The 20607-nt window shown below is 40.1% G+C and overlaps 1 protein-coding gene across 2 annotated transcripts in view; it reads right to left on the bottom strand.

The window, feature by feature from the left end:
- The window catches only part of ITPKC (inositol-trisphosphate 3-kinase C), a 627543-nt gene extending 612305 nt beyond the window's left edge, over nucleotides 1-15238 (bottom strand). For both annotated transcript variants that reach the window (XM_069208096.1, XM_069208097.1), the window contains exon 1: nucleotides 14992-15238. The gene's annotated coding sequence lies outside the window, so the exon portion shown is untranslated. The remainder of the gene's footprint in view (nucleotides 1-14991) is intronic.
- Nucleotides 15239-20607: the final 5369 nt, after the last annotated feature.

Raw genomic sequence — 20607 nt, 5'->3', positions numbered from 1 at the left:
ATGGCAAGACCTGGTGTTTCACTGGGAGGTTAGAAAGCCACCACTCCTCACTCCATTTTTCCTTCTTCTCATCTGTGCCCGTCAGGGGGTCTTGCTAGAAGTTTGTTTGATAATGAGACCCTAGTTAAACAAAAATGCCTCATTTTGCATGTTCACCTCCACACTTTTGGACTGATGCTGCTGGTTTTTCGACTATGAAAGTGCACTGAGGCTGCCTAACCAGACCTCAGTGCCAATGTTCTAATCCCTTACAAAGTTTATGTTGAATTGGCTATCCACAAGTGGCAGAGACAGACACTTTTAAGTCCCTAGTATATGGCACCCAGGGTACCAAGGGTATGTAAGGCAGAGTGTCCACCCAGAGCAGCAGCACTGATTGTGAAACCCTGTGTGTGACCAAGGTAACACTGTAGTTCAACTTTGTCGTTCAAACCAGCAGCAAAGCGCTCACTTCACTTAACGTATTTAAGTCTCCCCCGTTATGGAAGGACTATGGAAACCTAAGGAAGGAAGGTGTGGATTACTAATTAGGACATGTATTTTATATACATGTCCTGACAGCAACAGTTCAATACTGTTGTTTTGCTGTGGGAGAGTTAGTAGACCCGTTGGTTAAAAGAGAGTTACAGCCTGGCCCCTCAGCCCGGATAACTTCTGAATGGGACTACTTAGATAGGTTCAGTAAGGTATCAAATTGTGGCATTAAACCCAACTTGATACCCATGTTGAATTTGATGTCACTATTACAAAAAAGAAACTTTGAAAAAGTTGCCACTCTGTGTCCCAGTTTGTCAATGGTCTCACGTGACCACTGGCCACCACACAGCTTTCTGACCTCCAGGGGAGCAGTCTGAATGACTCTCAAGCATAGGGACAATAGCAGCCTTCTACGGTGCACGGTTATTACCTCCTCTTTGCCAGAAGCCATCGAAGGTGATGGCCCGAAAGGGGAGCTTCAAAAGGCATAGCAGCCTTTGGTGGGGAAATGGCAATCACACGTTTGAGGGGCTGCCCTTTGTTCAAGTGGACAGGCTGGCGGTAGGAACAGATAGGGGAGACCAGTGCCTGAACGAGTTTTCCAGTGGGTGTATAGCTTACAGGCAGCCACACCTTAAAGGTGGACTACCAAGCTCCTAACATCAGAGAAAGGGCCCGGCATCTTGAAAGTGGGCAGAAAAGTATATTCTCGGATTGCAGGTGCCACACATAGCCAGAAAGTCATCACCCAGAGGAAGTGGACCTGGTAACCCATTGGCTAGTGACTACATTACCCCTCTGGCACTTTCTGGGAAAAAATATGCACCCCTGTTACTTTGAACCTCAGATCATGCCAGAACTGGAAAGAGGACCAAGGAAGGACTGCCCTGTTGACCCTTGAACTTGGCAGAGAGAGGCTTATTTGTCTGCTGGATTACACCTCCCCCACCTTGGGCTAGCAAAGAGAGGACTTTTGGGAAAAGGCTTGGGGTAAAGTTGTTCGCTAGCCCCAGACCTAAGAAGTGACTCCAAGGGTCAGCCCACTGTCCCCCTGGAACCAGCACCAGGGCCAACAAAGCCAAAGTAGCCCAACTCAGAAAATCAGTAGCCTTTCCAGAAGAATCTCCGCTGACTGCCTCTGGGCACTCCAAGAGACCGATCCTCGATGGACAAAAGTTGCACCCGAGTCAGCTGGACCCAGGAGTGTCGTCTAAGTCCAGATTGGTCACCAAAAAGGGACACAGCTTCCACTGAAGCGTATAGCTGAACTGCTATGGATGGAGACCAGAAGCCTAGACGCAGCTGGCCTTCTACTGTCCCAAAGAGAACTTCGAGGGACCTGACGTCTGTGGCCAAAGTCACTCCACCTGACTGGTGGACCAAGGAATAACTGCAAAAGGCACCCCCTTTAACTGCACAGCACCCAGAGCATATTTCATCTCCTGCATCCGCAGCATCATGGTCACTCCACTGAAGTCTATGGCGCTTGTGCTGTAAACTTGGACTGGAACATGCTTTGGCGGACAAGTAACCATCCAAATACTCCTTTAGGGTAGCCCGAATCAGGCCAGAGTAGCTGAACACAACTCTTACAAACTTTTCAAAAGTTTACAAACTTTACAGTTACCAATGCTTGTTTGCAGTTAAACGGATTTAATGTTTCTTTAAAAATGCGTATATCGGGAACCTTCCAGTGTATTTTACTTATCTTAGACAATGAAAATTTATAAATAATATCATCTTTTTTTAATAAGTTGGTGTTGCATTTCTTTTGAGTTATGTGGCTTTTTTATTTCGTTGTTTGGTACTGTTAGATTCTTTTCACTAGTTCCTTTGATTAAGCCTGCCTGCTCGAAGCCATAGCTTTACAGGGTTGAGCTCGAGGTATGACAAATAAGGCTGACTGGACACAAGACAGTTTTTGCAAAGCTTTTACACAGTAAGGCTGCACAGTCATACCATAAAATGCACCAAATACTCACACTAGTCTCCTGTTGGCCAGGAATGAGTTGTGGTGGTGCTTAATCAACCCCTGTGCAGCCAATGGAACTGGATCAATCAAGTCCCTTCCACCTTTGGCGTCACCACCACAATTTCCAGCGTTCTTTAATAACTCTGTCGATATTTTATTTAAATGGTCCTCCGCCTTACTTTTTCCTCTGTATATATATATCTACTTTCCTTACTCACCCTTTTCCATGTGATAAGGCAATCGCGGGCATGCACACATATTTAAAAACTTTCACCTTTGAATAAAAGCACTGTTAAGAATATAAATAAACAACAAAGAAAAAAGTAGCAAATCTGTTTTTGTACACCAAATCAACAGCGACCTGTAATATTTCAATACAAAGCACTGCAACACCGTGGATGCTCACTCCCATTATACCATTCATTTGGGTTCACTTCGGATGCTGTGTGTTCGAATACTGACTACTATAAATGCCTTGTGTGTCTTCAGTTTGTGCCGTGGAGGTAGCAATTAACCGGTCAGCCGCCCTGTACGGTTACTTTCTGATTCCATAAGCTGTCCTTAGAGGGAAATAGTTCTTCTTTATTGGTTCCATTTCATCTCCCTTCTGCCTACAATACAAACGACAACCCGTTTGAACCACTGTGTGGGCTTTCGCAGCAGGGTCCTGGGCTAGTACACTTTCTTCTGTCTCCCACTTTCAAATGAGTTGAAGGCAGCTACATTGCGACTACGCAATGTGGATTTTAGTGCTCCAGAAGGTTTCATCATGCACCTTGGGCCGTTCGGTTTGTACTGTAGGCCCAATTGGCGAGACGGATCACTTTGATTCATAAATCTGCAGGTGACGGGCAATAAAGAACGGAAGATAAAGTTTTACCTCCGCCTAACTCCTTCTGCCTGTCGAATGTTTAGATGAGCTTAACTTCAAGAACCTTACCTTGAAAGGTGTATTTATCACACTGTTTTGCATGTAAAATCGCTGTGCTTATCTCCCGACCATTTGGAAACAAACTAAAACTGTTTGCTTTGAATGTTACACTCATTAAACTTGGCAACTATAAATCGGAGATAGGGAGGATTGTTTAGGCTTTGTTATCGTCCAGATTGTGCTCAGGAAACGCTACAATTGCGGGCACATAGAAACGGAGCGTTGTATGCATCGGGTGTGATGACAATTTGATTCAATCACCCAGTTTTTAAAGATCTATTGAACAGCTGGTCTGCTCGTCTCGAGGAGGACAAAAACAAGCCTTGTTAACATAAGCAAATATTAACTTCTTTTTGAAACGTTAATTTTTCACTGACCATTGATCCGCTTTTTATCTTGTTATGCGACTTGTTCCATTAAAACCACACAATCTTGCAGCAAATTGTGAAATCACAAGGAAGGGGTGCCATAACCGTTTTGCTCTGGATAAGCAAACATTAAGATAAGAAAAACAACTCGACAAACATAACATTAGACAGGTCAGAATTCCTTTATTAAATGTGCCAAGCACAAAACCTTTGGAAGAAAGGGCGTCTGCGTTTTAATACGCATCAATTTGTGTAAAAAGTGTAACTAACCACAGAAGTGCCACAATCAATACAAAGTATGCAACAAAGCCTTTGTGCTCAGTAACAAATGACTACTAAATATTTTGTACCCGTCCCATACTATTCGAAGCCACTTAAAGAAGTACCATACCTAGTACTTTTAGATAGAGACTAAAGCCAAATAGCTGTAAGGAGCGTTCTAAAAACAATTTGACAATGGTTAAGGAACATATATATATATATATATATATATATGTGCTGCCACTTAACAGTCTAAAACAGTGATTCTTAATCTAGAGTCCGTGGCCCCTGGGGATTTGAACACCTATTCAGGGGGTGGGCAATTGTTATAAAAATGAAATGTTAGCAGACTAATACGTGAAAGCAAACTTAACATTTTACAATTTAAAAATTTAAAAAACTTACTGAAAATGTGAATAGTTTAAAACCTGGGGCTAAAAATCAAGCTAGTATCCTAGTTCTTTTAAAAAATGAGTGCCAGTGGTTAATCCTCTGCTTAGAAGCCAGCAGCCGGTGTTATTATATTTTAGCACGAGTGGTCAAAATCTACCCCATGCTTCTTTAATCCACTACCACACATTCCCTTCCTCTTTATTTCACTCTTGTGAGTTCTTGCTTTCTCTCTTTGTGACTTTTTGCGTCTTTCTCTTTCTCCTTATTTCCCGTTGTGTGTCTTTCCTCTCACTTGCTCTAGGGAAATGTCTGATCAGGAAAAATAAGTGCCAGTCCCCAAAAAAAAGAGTGCTGGTGGCCTCGACCAGCTCAAATTAAGCACTGTAGTATCCTTAACTTGATTTGTGAGAGTACTGCAAGTACATGAAAAATTATTTATTATGGACAATTGGTTGCCTCAAATGAAGAACTGCTATATTACAGCAAAAAGAGAGCGCGCATTATGAGCAAAACATTAGAAAAGCTAGAGTTTAGCATATCACTTAATCTTTAAGAAATTTAACTAAAACTTAAAAAAGTTCCAACTTTTCTATTAAAAAATAATACATTTGGTGTGCGAATGCTTTTCGTTTGTGAATTAAATAAAATAATACTTCATAATTTGTTTGATGTATACTTGTTTCTTTATTTGTGTTTAATATTTTGAACTTCAAATCATAGAAAATGCTTAGGTTGAGATCCCTGGCTTTCGGCAGTAATTCAGTAGTCGTCCACAGACTTCAAAAGGTTAAGAACAAAAGGTCTACAAAACCGATAAATATTATGACTAGTGTGTATTTCATTATTTCCTGTCTGGTTTGATGTCCTTTTAGGCATTACATTATGAAAGGTTTGGCTGAAGGCTGGCACAGAAGTAAATGAGGGTTGTCCTCTAATGACACTTATTTACAAAAGGTGCTTAACCAATTACAAACCCTGTGGCATATGGTATGCCAAACTTTATCAGTCTGAATATTCCATTAGTATATACAGTTTAGCTAATGCTACATCCAAGTAAAGATAAGTATATTTGAATCTTTCAATCAACTTGAAACAGGTGTTCATAAACTAATACAGTATGCACAAAAGGCATTTGATTCTCTCAAATGGCCGTACATGTTTACAGTTCTCAGGCGAATGAGACTAGGAGCCGGGATACTAGGCTGCATAACTTCAATAATAAATACATTTTTACGGATTAGACTGAATAGAACGGTCTCGTCTCCTCTGCTTCTCCAATTACCTTTGGTACAGGACATAAGTGCTGCCACCTTTTACCATTACTGTTTATAATTGCAGTAGAGCCCCTGGCTTCTATTATTAGAGAATCCCACGCATATGGAGGCTAGGATTCATGGTGCTAGGTACTTGATCTCAATGTATGGTGAAAATATACTTCTTTATGTGAGATATCTGTCTAACAATGTTTTGTCTCTGGTTGGAAAGATTATACAGTTTGGACTAGATTTGTGATTTCAGATCAATTGGAATAAATCCTGATGTATTCCGAATAGAATGAATACAAATAAGCTCCACCTTGAATTCTCACTAGAGTTATGCGCTGTACTGGTGTGCTCCTTGGGCTTAAAAATATATCTAGGGTTCTGGGGAAAGTTATGCAGTGCAGGTACGGGACCATTATTATTATAGATACAAGTGAGAAGAAAACATGGGTTTGATGTCCCCTCCTGCTTTCCTAAATATGATCTTCTTACTCAAGTTATTGTACATGTTCACCAATATGCATGTTGTGTTCCCAGGACCTGGTTGCATATGATACCTACCAATTAATGTGGACAGCAAGGCAACCTCAGCTGAGTTGGGAAGTGCGGACTCTCCCATATGCAAGGGGTGGATTTGTGGTGCAATAACTGGACCTTAATTCTGAGTAGCACAAGCAAGGTTTGCTTTTCAGTAATAATACCCTGAGTGCATATCTGCTGCTCTTACAATAGAAATAAATATGCCGGCCCCTTCCCATTAACTACAAGCCCTTTTCTACACCTCAAGTGCAATTCTACACAGTAAATTCTACCATATATACCTCGCCCAAGTTTCTTAGAACTGTGGGGTTGGAGTAAGTATACCCATCCGAGAGCCATATCCATCGTAACCCATGGCTGGAAGCATCATTAGAGCTGAGAGCACAACAGTTGCTGTGATTAAATGTACCTGAGCTAGATCTCTAATCAGCAGGCTAATTCTTGTCCTTAGAAGGCTTTAAAGATATGGAGGGATCCATACCTTTAGATTTTTTTTATACTTCAGACTTCGTCATTCACTACACCCAAGTCAGTCTTGCTTTCTCTGTGAAACACATGCACTTGCAGCCCTGACATAGCTGATAAATATTAGCGAGCACCATGGAGTTATATCAAAATTATATAGAGCAGTTACAGTTAACCAATTAACCTCAATAGTTAAAGTCAGGGCAAAGTGGGAGGCCGATCTGACAGAGGCACTGTCAGACAAGGCATTGCATTACTGCTGTATCCAAACAGAAAATCATACACTTTAAATTCTTGCATTGATTATTTACACTCCAGCTTGATTTGAGGCTATAGGTTTGGATGCAAACACAAATTGCCCTCGATATAAACTGCTAGAGCAGACTATATACATGCTGCTTGGTTGTGCCCCGAGTATCACAATGTTGGGTTTCAATGTTGAGATACTTTCCAAACTGACACAAATGAAAATAACTCCCTCGCAGCTTCGCTAAGCTATGACCCGGAGGTACCTAAAGGAATGAGGAAATATACATCTATGGCATGTCTGAAATGGGGTAATGCCTAAAACTGAAGACTGAACAGATCTTATTTACTGTAACGACATGGCAGATAACTACTCTGCCACAGTACCTATGATGTCTCGGCCCAAAAACATTCAGGGGCCGGTTCAGGAGTATCTGACATACTAGGATGCAAATGGTCAATGGCATGGAGCTAATGGGAGAGATGATGGCGTGCATGAAGAGAAGCAGTAAGACTTGAAAATTGTGGGGCTTTATGTTCCCTTTAAGAATACTGCCTTTGCATATATGCACAGAGAGGAAGGTTTTACCTAGCAGTAGCAAGGGACTATTTAGGTACTTTTATTACTTCTTGTTTACTCTTTGTTTTGTGGAATTGCAAGAAAAACTTCAAATTAAATTAAAAAATACAGTAATAGGAGCCTGCACAAGATTAGTATTTTATGGAGTTTTATAAGGATAAATCTTAACAGTCGGTAAACAATAAAATGCAATGTACAGGTACAAGAAATAAAATACTGCAATTTTATGAATTCAAACTATTGAAAACAAACAAGCACAGTGGGATATTCAAGCATGAGCACAGACAGTACTCTTAAACTGCATTAAAATTAGCCAAAATAATTATTTTAGGGCTTTCTGCCACTGGAATAATTATTTTTTGTCCGCATGACAAGAGGAGAGAATCTCACAATTAAGTAAACACAATATATTTAGTGACTCTCTTATGTTTCTGTCCATAGTTTTCAAGCACACTGAGGACACTCGCTGGTGAGCAAATATGAATAAGGCTTGGCGTACTCTTGTGAAATTACAATCTATATTTATTAATAAGTACACCTACAGAATTCATGCGAAGTTGTTATCACCTACAGGCATATGAAACAACACAGATTTCATCACATATTGCCTGGTTATAGCACGAAAACATAATTTTATAAAATAACAGGTACATGCATGGTTGGTTTTTCTGGAGATGGCAGCTAGAAACTGAATCTGCGCCTATGGGAAATCAGTTAATTTGTAATTCTCCAAATGAACAGCGACAGATGCCGTAATTTACATCCGTACCAGCTTATTCAGGACAATATTCCCTAAAGCCTCAAATCAGTCGCATGTGCCAGGATGGTGACTTAAGGCTATTGGGTTTCACCAGTGCGCATAGATTTTTTTGGGTGGTCAGGAGGTTGAAGGGTGAGACTACGAAGCCTGAGCTGGTATCGTTTGGCTTGCTCCACACTGAATTTGCCAGAGTACATTACAAAACAATAACAGATTAAAACCTTGACGAAAAATGCATGTTTTACCAAAGCTTCGATATTTATATGATTTTTTTGTATATTCAATTAAGTACTGCCCAAAGGTACCTATTTTATTTGCACGGAATCCATATATTTAATAAAAAAAAGTTTTCTTGTCCAAGTCGTGTCAAACCTTCTTCTAGGTCATTGGGATTTTGGGGTCGTTACATAATAACCGCAGCTGGTAACCAGCAACCTTTGCTGGCATATACATTAGTCAATACTTTATTTTAGAAAGTCTTATCTTCACTGCCAAATCACTGTACTACAGTACCCTTGTTGCATCATAGCGGATATAGAATATAAAGGAAAGTTAAAGCTTCTTCAATAGCCATGTTGAATTGCTTAGAAATGTTGTCATCCTTTAGATTCATTCCAGCTCTGAGCATCTCCATTTCTGTATTGTGGTCGTTTTTTTCATCTTGTAGGCTTTAAGTTCACCCCCATCAACCATTGTCTTATTTTCAGAACAGCCTCTTTCAGCCATTGGCATGATATTTTCTCACTCATATTTTGGCTCAGGCAAAAGCAGTATTTCTCCCTCATCTGATGCTATCAGCTTGGGGGTTGGTTGATGGGGCTTTCCACCTTCAATTACATGCTTACAATGAAATGTATGATAATCTATTTGACACCTATAAAAGACTACATATGCAATTCTGCTAGCTCACTCAAATCCCTCCTAATTTCCAGTGTGGCTCACTCTTCCTTCTGCCCCACTCAAACATGCGTTCCTCAGGACCCTACTCATTTCCCCTCTCCCTCTTTTCCCTGTGTACTATGTGCTTCCCATTGTTCTTACACACTACTCCCTCATTACCAAGATGATGTGGATGCTGGAGAGACATCAAAGGGCTTATATTCCTGAATGTATCACCTGGGTTGGATATGGTAGGCAATGAGCCCTTGATCCAGCTCTAGCCTTACTGAAATATATTTTTCAAAGGAGAGGCGAACGTGTCAAACTGAGGTCCCATACTGGATGTTAAATACCAGGCCAAAGTTAAACTGCTGAAAGTAACAGATTAGCTCAACCCCTTCGCATCTTGTCAATCAATCTGTATTCCCAAGTGAAGAAGCTTTCTTTGGGAAGGTTTTTCCTTGGAAACCCAGGTAGACAAAGTTGAGGAGTAATACGCTCAATTGTGCCTGAATGATAAGAGGATCCCATCTGATTCCACATAAAAAGAATCTGAAAACGTAATTATGCGAATGGTGCAAAGGACAGTATAGATCAGGCAGACCGTCTGTCAGTGGGTGGGGAAGGGTCATGGCAGACCACACTGCACGTGGGGTGTGAAGAAAGCACGGAATGCAGAGAGAGCCCCAGTCGACTATGCCCTCCCCCTTGCTGCTACTTCCACCCCCCCACCCATCTCCCCACCTTTCTCCCGAGGCTTGCTGGTTGTGCTTATGGAATCTTGGAAAGTGAAGTGGCTATTCAGTGCAACACTGCGGCAACAGTTATGTTGTTGGCTAGTTCCTGTCTGCAAACTGTAAACCGAGAAACTTTAATAAAAACAAGTTTAAAAAAACAAACAATGGATATGGTGTATATTTGGGAATATCAGACAAATACAACTATCGCCCTGTGCCAACACACTGATACAACCTGGAAACGGACCTAATCCTCAAGTAACACATAGCCAAGAAAATAAAGGCTGCCTGATACTAGCTACATCTACTAAAGGGGATACTGCTTCTCCCAGAAATCGGCTCCTGAACTGCAGTTCAAGCCCGCATAATCTTGTAATTGGAATATGACAGCGACCCCTGTCAGTCTGGCCTTATGACGGCCTGTGGCACTCGCACACTTGCAGCCAGGACACCGTCAGGCTACTGGCACAGAAGTGCAAAAAAACAAAAAATTTAAAGAACAGGGCTTCTCCATCTATACACAAAGAAGCTGGAATTGCATCCACATTGTAATAAGCCTCCTCCCACACCTACAGTAATTTAGGAAATAGTTGAAGAAACATTGCTTGATAGAAAACTACAAAGTAGTAACTGTCCCTTTCCGCTTTCAAAACTCAGCTATCCCTGTAAGCATTTGTTGGCGGTATTTGCTTTTAATCTGCCACCGAACATCTCTGCCCCGTAGCTGCTTTCACGCTCTAAAAACATCGGATACATAGACAGAATTCCAGACTCCAATGAGCACTGAATATGGCTATAAGTAAATTAAATAATCCACTTTTTTGTAAATATCTTACAGAATTTTTCATTTTTAGATTAAACTAACAGTGTGTATGCTTCACTGTTACACTGTATCGTCACTTCGATTTTGTGTTAGATTATGTCCGACTCACGTATGCAATACAACCTCATATAATAGCACAGTTCTTTTAGTTTATTTAGTCATAAATATATCACAGTAGTCACGGGTAGCTAATACATTTTTGATAACTTCCCTTCCTGTACTAAATTTCTGAATGCCTCTTTCATCACCCTTCATACTCACAAAAACATACTTAATCTATATTGCCGCTGATGACAACATAAAAAACATTTGCTTTTACTTCTTTTGGCTACCGGCCCACTGGCTAGTACAGGGCGGTAGCTAGTACAGGGACTAATTAGACTGTAACACGCAATATATAAGATGTAACATCAATATCTATCAGAACCAACAAGTAATAATATTTCTAGGTTGAGAATATAGGAACGTGACCCACAACGAAGCTTACTGTTCAGAGGACCACTTTTCTAAGTAATTCTTAAATGAACCACAAAAGGAGCCAGCATGGAATGAGGGGCATTCTCCTGGTTCCAGTAACTGAAAAGATGTCTCTCTGTAGATTGCATGAACTAAGTGCCTCTGATAAACCCGTAGGAAAAGGGAAAACCAAGGTGGCAAGAACCATCCTTCTTAGCCAAGGTCCTTTCATGCTGCAAAGTGTCAGAGCCTTCCACACTGCCACAGTAGTAAGTAAGGAAGTTTTTGCCTTAACCCAGCTTGGACGCTGGATGGGAAAGCGGTTTATGCCCTGGTGGCTGAAGAAAGCAGTTTTGCAGGAAAAGCAAGAGGAATCACCAGGAACTATTGAAGCAGTATATTGTCTTTCAGAGAAGGAAGAAAAATAATTTAGCCTAGGCCATCAGAGTTCCAAATATTTCTTCAGACCACACCTCTCACTGTTGTTCTTCAGTGCCTTAGAAAGTGTCACAACAGGAGGGTGACTTACAAGACCAATATCATCAGTATTACTCACTTTAGAAGTATGCAGTATCTAAGATGACAGCTTTGTGACAGGAAGATTATGGTTCTACATGATCCCTTAAGTTAGTAAATTATGGGAGACTGGAGTGATCTGGGTTTTGGGCTGTGAGGGTACCTAAGAGCTAGACTGGATCAGTATTTTGTAGTTGCTAGGGTAGATTGCCTTTCGTATGACTACTTAAGCTCTAGCATGTCAAGCTGGTCAGAATAAATGAACAAATCACCACTAATAAGTGATTGCGCTAGAGGTTGCGCTAGAGGATAACAACTATGCAACTAAGTCTGCAAACTCATGGAGCAAACTGATATGAGAGGCCCTTCAATCTGCATAGACAATTCCTAAGGGGCACTGTAAGAAAGCTGACCCAAATGATTAGAAGCATGGGGCGTTCAGACACCACACTACAAGCACAGTTGCTGAAGTACTGCTTTTAAGAACTACTAATGGGGGAGGAGGGGATAACTTCAATAAGGTGAGAAGTGGCTTAAGAGGGAGCCAAAGACCCAATACAAAGGAAAATAACTGGTTTAACATTTCTGGCAGCAGAAAGCACCGATGTGTCCAAAAAGAGGTGCACATGTCGGGTTAGAAGCAACTCTATTATCTCTTTTGGAACAAAAGGACAGACCACAGGGGAAATCAGCATATGGCCTGTAGTGAGTGGCATTGATAGAAGGGGGCATACACCCAACAAGGCTTCCAAATTGCCCTTAATGTTTGACGAGCAAATGTGATCCATCCGCACTAACATTGTGATGCAATTCAGAAACAAACAGTATGATACAATTCGTTTACATATAGACTAGGTCTAATAAATCAAAAGTCGACGAAATAATTATGCAGTGGAGTTTTGCTAGCTTCTTTTAAACTGGCTGGTATCATCGTGGGATGTTCTACTGGCTGTATGTGAGATGCTGCTTTTTTTCCCACTAGCTCTTTACAGAATCAAACAATGTTCCACTGGTTGATCTTAAGATTGGCTATGAATGTGACGTCCTTTTATGGGCTCATTTGGAGGGTTGCCTTTTGTGGAGTAGTGATTGTGTAGCTTACCTTTGGGGTCATTGAGTGCAGGATTGTGTAGCATTTGACTGTCTATTTTTGGATGTGAACACTTTTTTCCTGGCTGCTGTTTAAATACTGTGATCCATTTTTTTTATTTTTGTGTAACTGTTTATTAGCTGTTTTTAGAATGGTCAAACATTTTTCTGATCACTTATGTTGCCAAGATTTTGCTGACTGCTCTTTAAGATGAGGTGGTTTTGTTGACTGCTTATGCCATGGTTAATTATATCTACCATTGCATAGCTTCTTATGTTGTGGTTTGACATTTGACAAGTGTAATGCTTTATTGACTTGTTTTCCAAATTTTGCGCTTTTCTGGGTTTTAGGCAGGGTCATTGAAAGTTAGTGACATTGGAAGACCGACATATGTGACAGGAATTAATGCAGGTAAATTTTGCAGCACGTTTAATTGTCTTACTTTGAAATTTTTAAACTTTTGTCATTTTTAATTTTACAACATTGATATATAAACATTGGAAAAGTAAATCGTTATTTCTTTTTGTTAAGAAAAGTGTCAGTTTGAAGTCTCTGTGTGTGCTCCCTCCAGCCGCACCAGAAAGAAAATACCATATTAAAGCAAAATCTTGGGCAATACCAATATGAAAGATAATAGTGTAGCCTCTTTTCTGAATAGACAGTATTAGGAGAGGTAAGGTGGGCCATCAAAGATGTGTGTTATGAAAAGAAATCAGGAAATGATGCTGGCATACTAAGTGGAGAACTTAGAAAGCAGACACTACAATACACTGCAACCTGGATGGTTTTGACCATGCCCAGTATTTCATGATGCCTTTAAAAAGTATATGTATGCACAAATGTTCACTTTTGAAAAAAAGAAGGCTGCAAATCCAACATGTTTTTATGCCGGCAAAGTTAAAAAAATATATATGAACGAGCAAAATACATTACAGGCTAAGGCATCCAAAAAGGACATGTTTCTCAAACAAACAAAAAAACACAAATCAGCAACTAAAATGCCATTATACGAGACAGTAAATACACCAGAGAACACACACTGGCTTGGAATTACAAGATACAGTCTAAAAAAGGACTTATTGATGCTCATAAGGGAGCATCAATCAATGATGACCAGGGACAGTGGCCTGAGGGGCCTACCGAACCATGATTATTGCTACATTTTACTACTCAAACAGTAGTCAGTGCTCACTATCCTTACTTCAGAGTCTATGGAATATTTGCTATGCCACTGACAGCCTATCACTGAAACCTAATGTATCACAAATTGGAAAATGGAACATCCACAAAATGCACAGCCCATGAAGGTAATGTCAAACCAAGAAAAGAACGTAAGAGCCAATGACTGAAAGCAGCAGACCCAAATCCCATGCTCTCTACGTAGTTCTCTTTATTGTACATTTTTGAATAAATGCTGTCAATTAGCGATCATACTAGCAGCTAAAGCTATCTGAAGACAGGTCTAAAATGGGGTCCCCAACGCTAGGCAAAAATGCAAAGGTTTATTAAGAAAGAACAGTATACACATTCACCAGGTCCCGTTGAAAATGCAACAAAATATTAAATTGCACACGAAAGCACGACACGACATTTTACTAACAGTACCCCTTCTAAGATACAATGCTGCACTCAGCAGAAAACAAGACTACATGTGCACAGTTATAATAAAAAAATATGCCCCTCTTTCATTCTGTGCATTTCAACGGTGACGGGGATTCTTTCAGCCGCAGACAAAAGCCAGTGCAACTTCATCAATTTTGGGCATTTTTACTGCATATGTAAATTGGGACCAGCTTAACACACGGCAAAGACACAACAAGGTTGAAAATACTGCAGAAACACATATTTTCAGCTGCCCTGTTTATATGTTTTGCAGATGATATATCGGGATATTTTTTGAATAGCCGTTTTGAGACTGAATGTTGTTTTGATGGCTTGTTTAGCAGGGGTGAAACAAGTTGTGATAGTTATTCCCATGATTATTCTTTGGCTAACTGTTTTAGGACTGCATGCTCTTTGGTGACTAGGTTGAGGACGGTCTATTCACTTCCTCAAGCAGTGTGTGTTTCGTGCCACTTAGGTGTTTATTCTAAGATAGCAGAGGTCTGAGCTAGTCTTTTCTCCCTAAATTGTTACGTTTGTAGGTTTGGCGGCATAACATTGATTGTACATTACCGTTATTTTCTCAAGAGAAAGGATCAGGGAAATAGAAAGCGGACTCGCGTGTCCACTCACCTGCACTCCGCCTGTCTTCTTGGCCCTCGAAGCCTCTTTTCTCTCGGGTCAAGAACTTCAACTTCCTCCTGGGTTGCGCAGAGCAGCGGACTGCGGGACTCCACGCGACAGCGAACCCTGGTCTCCCCAGTAAAGGCGAATTACAGGGCGCGTCATCACTCAAGGTATTGTGTCCCCCGCCGCGCCACGTAAGAAACCTGCTTCCCTCACAGAACCTTTCCCACGCGCCCGCTGCTCGAGACGCAGTGACACTAGAAGGGCTAGCGGAGCGCGACAACGCTGCCGCGAGGCGTGGCCATCACAGGAAGGAGGCGCAGCTTGCCACTCCCAGCCTGCTCCAGCCACCTCCTTACAAAGTTTTGGTCAGTGAAAGGCCAATGGGCGTCTCGTGCGCCTCTGGGAAACGACGCTTTCACCTGGCCCCACGACTGAGTTCGGCACCTCCGTGCGTTTTATTAGCTGCCAATCACGGTCAAGGATAGAGAACGCATCCCGCTAATGTCTGTGATTGTCAAGGTACAGGTTAGGAGGTGTGGGACGGATTGTTCAGGGCAAGAAAGCTTTTTAGCATGACATAAAAAGCCTGAAAGTCTTCGTCTGACAGCTATTTAAATTAAAGGTATTTGAGTGAAAGAAAATCCTTGCCCTCTCCACCAGTTTGCCAATTAACCTCAAATTAAAATGACATACAATGCAATATGTAAATAATAACTATTTAACTATGGGAACTTTTCCTGAAGACCTGAAAAAGGCATACATATGCCCGTTATTAAAGAAAACGAACCTGGACCTGCATGCTCCCAACAACTACAGACTAATTATAAATGGACCTTCCCTGGGCAATCTGATAGAAAGAGCAGCATTCACCCATATGTTACAGTTCATTGAAGACAACTCCACACTTTTAGACTACCAAACTGGATTCCGCCCAGGAAGAGGCACTGCATCTGCACTCATAGCAATCTGGGATGATCTTAAAAACACAGTTGACCACAGTGGAGTTGCTGCACTACTTCTCTTGGACCTCTCAGCTGCCTTTGAGACTGTTGACCATGGCAACTTAATTCAACGACTCCACAAAGCCAGCATAAAGGGACTGCTCTTGACTGGATTACATCCTACCTTCAAAACAGAACTAATTTAATCTTTTCTCCCCCTTCTCGTCCAAACCCTACCTCACAAAGGCAAAAGTCTCTCAAGGATCAATCATCTCACCTATGCTTTTCAACATCTACATGATTTCATTACCAGAATTGATCAATGATTTTCAACTAACATACTACAGCCATGCAGATGGCACAAAAACTCCTTAAATTGGAATGCCACAAAGACATTGTAAACTCACAAATCTCCAATTGCTTCAGAGCCGTTGATCAGTGGATGACTTGGAGCCATCTCAAACTGAATGCTTCCAAAACAGACATACTCACATATGGAGACTGGAAAACATTTTGGCCCACTGTGCGCCAGACGATCTGGGACCACCTCCTCAAGTATCTAAGGAAGTTAAAAACCTTGGAATTACCAAGGACTCCAAGTTAAAAATGAATACCCAAGTGGACAAATTAGCATGATCAAGCATCACCACCTTGAAGAGTCTGCAACGCATCTTCCCCCACCTCAGATTTCCACACAAGGTGCAGGCTACTATCTCTCTTGTACTATCCAAACTAGATTATGCCAATGGCCTCTACCATGGATCTTCTGTATCTACTATGAAAAAACTACTATTACATGTAAAGACACACACACACATCTCCCCTGCCTTGAGAGCACTAAATTGGTTATCGGTTCCCAGAAGATCCACCTTCAAGCTGCTATGTATCACCAACAAAGCCATACATGGAACAGGACAATTGTTCATTAGAAACAAAATAACCAAATACATTCAACAAATAAACCTCCCTTCAAGATTGGCACCCTGCCTTAAAACACCACCATTCAAAGAAGACAATAGGTGGTACATCCTTCTCTGTTCAAGCAGCCAAACTATGTAATTCATTTCCCCGAAATATAAGATCCACTTATAACTATATTGTCTTCAGAAGACTACTCCAGAGTTGACTCTTTCCTTCATAACCCCCATACCCAAACAGCAATGGACTGCATATGCCTGTGTTGATAAATATTTAAATCTGACTATGTGTATATTCTAAACATGTATACTTCTTTAAGAAATATGTATATTTACTATTTCATAATAATAAAATATACGCACACTCTTTAGGCCTGTTTAACAAATGTATATTTATTCACGGTTAAATGTATATTTGTGTATATGTGTGTGTGTGTGTATATGTGTGTGTATATACATAAATATGTCTATATTATTCTATGCTTAACATGTTAATAGGTCATTGCATAGCTCCTAGATAAGTTGTTCTATTAGATACTTATGAATCCATGTTTTCTTTTTTATATCACAATGAGCAAATGTTATCAAAACTATTTTATCAGCAAGCATTTTGCCATTGAAAAATTGAGGAAAGATAAATGAATGTTAGAAAAGTACACTTATAAATTAACATTCAAATTTTGCCAATCTTTAAAGTCTGTGTTTATACAATACAACCTTATATCGCATATTTTTAGTACCATTACTATATACCTTACATATATATTGCCTTACTATGTATTTTCATATCTATTTATTTATTACTCTAGTCCTACTGTACTAGAGGAAAATAAAACAAAAAATACATACAATTTAAATAAATGAATACATTAAAAAAAAATATATATATATAATAACATTTACTCTCTTGTAATCTTTACTCTGTCTCCCCATCATCCTATGTCTCTATCAGTCCATTCTCAATCCCCCCTCTGACTCATCCCAAACCCATTCTACTACTTTGATCTCCACAATAACCCTGCCTAAGCTCTTCCCTCCTTTACCGCATCTAGCTCACCCCAAACCTCAGTTTTACTACTATGATCTCCCAAACAGCCCTACTAAATTCTCCCTCATTTATCCCACCTTTGACTCATCCAAAAATCCTTCTACTACTATGATCTCCCTAAACCCTTTCCACAGACTCTTCCCTCCTCAATCTCTCCTTTACTCGTCCCAAGCCTCATCCTATTACTATAAACTCCCAATTAACACTTCTGGATTCTGCCCTCTTCTAGCCCTCCATTACTTTAGCCAATCCAACTAACAAACACATATCCTCCGCTCAAATGAACTAATTCTAATACTGTACTCATATTTCCCTATACTAATCCACCACTAATTTCTCTTGGGTTCCACACCATCAGAGGTAGTAAGTGCAATATAAATACAATTACAATAGAATGATGTTTATGGATATATATGATTTACAAGTGGCAACTTCTTGCTACGGGTGGAAAACAAGAAGTAAACCAAATGTGATAGGTTCCATGGAACCTGTGAGACATTCACACAGTTTTGGCTTTTAGCTGGCAAATCTTTGCATTCTGGGACTCATAGTTTCCTTTTCTCATTCTCAGTACAACATTTTAAAATATCAGCACGCAAAGCATTTATTGCAAACATCAGGGACAGATTCAACGTATCACCTTGAATGGTGCCAATTGCAAACTGCTCACATACCCTGTAGGAGTCCACACACATCATGCATATAAACAAATACCAACGAGGACCATTGTTTTGGCTTTTTTATGCAGAAAATGGAATCCTTTCAGAGCACTGCTTCTGGCGTAGGCTATATGTATTCATCCGGGCCGTCTATAAATCCGTCTATCTCTGGGCATGTGTTACATATTGGATAAAATCCATCCTGGCAGAGTATGCATCCTCCATACTAGATGCCCTTCTGATGCTCAAGTGAAAATATGCAGGAATCTAGACTTAAATCAATGCATTGATGATTTGAAAAAAAACAGCAGGACTAGTATTCATTCCTTAGTGGGACATTTATTACTACATGTTTCTTATAGAAATGTAAACGTCTTTGGTGATTTGGAACAGCCAAATCACACTTTAAGTAACTCTGCTCCAGTGAGAGACACTCTTGACTGCATCTGAACATGTTCTGAATGAGAACTCGCACATCGCACAAAATGCAACCTTAGACTTGGTGTTGTACCTGTGAACATTTTTGAGAACTGTCACTGTCCAGCAGTACATATGTAAAAAAGCACGTAAGGAACTGAAAGTAAAGGTAAAAAAGTGTGTGAGTTTGCAAGTGTGGGCTTATCCGTGAGACTAAAAAGAGGTACTTATTTGTTTGTGTGAAACTGATTGTGATTCAGAGAGTATGAAATGAGATATTTACAGCAACACTTCAGACTCTAGAAACCTTAGAGCATGGGTGCAGGAAGTGCTTTTTAATTCCCTGGCTGAGGACTTTTAATTGAACTTTGGGGAATTGTATATTTGTGATGTTGATTTCTTTGCGAAAATACCAGCTTTGTGAATAAATGATGCAGCAGGTTTACCTTTGTGGAGACAAATGTATTTTAAAAATGGCTAGTCATGAGGCCAACACTAGTTTTATTAATTGGGCATGGGTCAACGGTTGGCAGCAGAAAATGGGTGGAGTCACATAAAGCAAAGTCTGAAATTATAATTTTTTTAAAACTCTTTGCCCCATAGAATTTGACAACAAGACAACTGCTATAATACCTCTATTCTGGCTTGCTTAACTGTAACTGATCACAACAGGCTGATTTTCAAAATGCCACCTGATGGAGAGATGTTTGTGTATACATTAAATTCGATGGCACTATGACATTTTAATAACTCTAGTGGGTGATGCACTTGCTAGAAAGATCTGTGTGCATTCTAATCAAACGTTTGACTCAGCATAAAATTGAATAGCGGGTCATTGGGCCTGTAAAGCACAGCATGTAGCATGCAGATCACAGATTTGTTTTTTTACGTAGATACCTCAGTTACTGTTTTTGTTTGAGAGAATCTTGTGCCTCCTGCAGGTCGTCACAAGTCAAAATCCTTGTCATATAGCTTAGGGACTTATGATTCTGCATTAAATAAATGCATGCAGACTACAAGGCATACATTTGAAACCTGGCTATTTTATCTCAATGTTTTTATTTTATTTTAAGATTGATAAAAGGTTACCTTGGTTAATAATAAACACTTGTTAGTAAGTGTTATAGAATGGCTGTCAGTGTAATAACTCATGGGCAGATACATTTGACATTCTCAATATACATGCAGATTCTCGCATACAAAGCTTAGAAAGTTCATAAACCTTTCTCTCCACCTTATGCTTGCCTCAAACTACACCCTAGTCCCTTGCTTCTTTTGGTGAGTAGCTGCACTTATTTTTTCCCTTTAAAGCACTGATTTAAAATACTTTGCACCTCAACTAAGCCCATTACCAAAGATACATTTGTCAGGAGACATACAAACTTCAGAATTATGTCACCATGAAACTTATTAAGGAATTCATTTCTTGCTTTAAAAATGGTTTAAATAGTGCATGAGGTTTGTGATCATACTATGTATTTATGAGTACTATGAAGCCTGAGCTTTGTATGAAAGCAATGCACGCAATACATAGTTTCCCAAATATAAGGGCAAAAATAAATTAGAGTTTTAATGTCAAATATTCTTTATATGGTTTATAAAAACAAACCATAAAAGACACAGTCAAAAAGCATAAC

This window comes from Pleurodeles waltl, chromosome 9 (genome assembly GCF_031143425.1).
Source record: "Pleurodeles waltl isolate 20211129_DDA chromosome 9, aPleWal1.hap1.20221129, whole genome shotgun sequence".
Lineage (NCBI taxonomy): Eukaryota > Metazoa > Chordata > Amphibia > Caudata > Salamandridae > Pleurodeles > Pleurodeles waltl.
This window is presented reverse-complemented; position numbering and strand designations above follow the sequence as displayed.